Genomic DNA, 2,647 nt, shown 5'->3' on the forward strand with positions numbered 1-2,647 from the left:
GTCCGCCTCGGCCTCCCAAAGTGCTGGGATTACAGGCGTGAGCCACCGCGCCCGGGCTTAGTGTTTATTCCTAAGATAGCTTGTAACCGTATGATTTGGTTGAGCATGTAAATGGGAGTTGGGTATCCCTATGACCTGTCTTGTTCCCAAGTACCAGGCCCATAATATTTTGTATGATTCTCTGAGGGGGCCATTCATCATCTTTTAAATTTTTTATAGCTATGTTCTCTTTTTGCGGGAAGCAGAGACAGGGAAGCTCAGGAGTTCATCTGTTTTTATGGACAGTAGGAAGCAAGATGGTTTAATAGTGCCAATAACGCAACTACCTGCCCACTGGTTGGGTAATTTGGTGTAAGCTCTATGCCCACATATCCAGTGTAATCCAGTGGGGGCTGTCCAGTCCTGGTGGGACTCCGGATGGGTTCACACAGTTTGCAACTTCGGGAATTTACTAAATGGGTTTTTCTTAGTGTGGTTTGAACTCCACTAGGTGGCTGTTGTTGTCATACTATTACACAGTTTTTGCCCAAGACAGCTGAGTCTTCCCACAGGAAGGGTGAAGTCCTTCCCCACTCTTGCTATACAGTATTGTCTAATGACTGAGGCTTTTAGGACCCAGAAGTTATCAGGGTGATTCTTTTGAGCTGGCAATTCATCAGGAACTGGGTCTGTAGGTACGAATTCTCAGGCTTCCCATGGCCATTGATCTCCCATTGCAATTCTCAGGCTTCCCATGGCCATTGATCTCCCATTGCAGTTCCTCTGCATACATAACGTGAAGTGACATTGAGAGACTGGGCTACCTGCTCAACTAATTGCAAAAACAAATTTCTTGTTTTTCCTGGAATTTCTCGTACTGACACATTCAGTTCATCATAGAAGATTTGAAATACTGGCTCAGGAGAGCATTTGTAAACTTCTCCTCAAACCACGATATTTACTCAAGGATCTAGTCTAGCCTCATCCATTCCTAGGGTTACATGCTCCCTTTCTTTCCAGTGAGGATCAAGGGGGTTGGTTATAACTAGTTCTAAGGGGTTACACTGACCACTGTTACAGGAAGGGCTACTTTTCCTTTTCTGAAGGTGGACGGGATCTTTTTTATTTTTTATTTAAGTAGCCTAAATGACACAAGACCACTATCCACATTCTTTTCCACACAGTCTTAATTCATGACAAATGTACTTATTTTCTGCCATATAGCCTCTTTCCTAATTAAGAGAACCACATCCTATTCCTAACTTATTACAATTAATGATAGCACAAGCATCAAACTTCAAGGTGACTTGTTTGGACACCCCTTTTTCTTTTGTTGTCACTAACCCTTTACTCGTATCATTTATGAGCCCCCACCAGTCCTCAGGCCTTAATCTTATTTTAAAAACTGTGGCTATGGGAGGCTCAGATGGGTCATAACACACATCAGGTTGGTCATTTCCTGGGCTACATACCTTGCATAGAATAGCATTATACAAACAAGTTTTGTTTTAGAGTCCCTGTACACTTATAATAATTATAAAATAATAGGACTGTAGTAACTTTTTGTCCTACCTCACTGACTGGATGTATACACTGGGAACAGTCCTCAGTCTAAGGAAGGTCAGTTAAAGTCCTTACTGTAGAAGTCCAAATTTTAAGGAAAATGAGTCCTGTGATGACTTTTCTCATGCTTTGGCTGTGCGTGGACCAGTCAGCTTCCAGGTGTGACTGGAGCAGGGCTTGTCGTCTTCTTCAGAGTCACTTTGCAGGGGTTGGTGAAGCTGCTCCTGTCCACATACCGCTCACAGTCTACTGATGTTCAGGGATGGTCTTGGAGGTTGGGCCCACTGGAATAAACTGAGTCCAATCCCTCTACACAGTTATGTTCAACTGGGCTCTCTGATACCAGGAGCAAGGTGACAGGGTTTAGGGCATTGCAAACTTCAATGGTTATGTGGGGATTTTCACATAACAAGCTTTGGTACTTGGTTAATCTAGCATTTGTTAACCAATGATGTCCTTTGGTAGTCATTAAAGTTACCACAGCATGGGGGGTCTTTATATTCAGGTTTTGCCCAAGGGTTAATTTATCTGCTTCTTGTGCTAACAGGGCCATTGCTGCCACGGCCCTTAGACCTGGGGGCCAGCCTTTGGAAACCCTGTCTAGTTGTTTTGAGAGATAGGCCACTGGCCTTGGCCAGGGCCCCACAGTCTGGGTTAAAACTCCAACTGCTATTTTTTATCTTTCTGACACATAGAGTGTAAAGGATTTTGTCAGGTCAGGTAGCCCCAGGGCTGGGGCCAACATGAGTTTTCTTTTCATTCATGAAAAGCTCGTTGCTGGTTGTAATAGATGTAGTTTATCCAATTTACATTTTATTAACTGTTACCCACCAAAATATCGACTCACATCCTGCAGCTATTTGATTTTAAGCTTTAAATTGATCTGGTATTGCCCATGGGACTCCAGTTGTGTCTAAATGGATGTGAGAGTTGAAAGACCCATAAGGGGCTTCTCTCACTTTATGATGTCTTATTTTTCCTCCCTCTGGTTGATGAACTGCCAGGGTGAGAGGGATAGACAATTGGACTAAAGCACAAGTGCCACTCCAGTTATTTGGCAGAGTGCCCAGTAAATGTCCACCACAATACCACCACACATCCGCTC

The sequence above is a fragment of the Rhinopithecus bieti genome, unplaced genomic scaffold (genome assembly GCF_001698545.2).
Source record: "Rhinopithecus bieti isolate Rb0 unplaced genomic scaffold, ASM169854v2 scaffold_13243, whole genome shotgun sequence".
In the NCBI taxonomy this organism is placed as follows: Eukaryota; Metazoa; Chordata; class Mammalia; order Primates; family Cercopithecidae; genus Rhinopithecus; species Rhinopithecus bieti.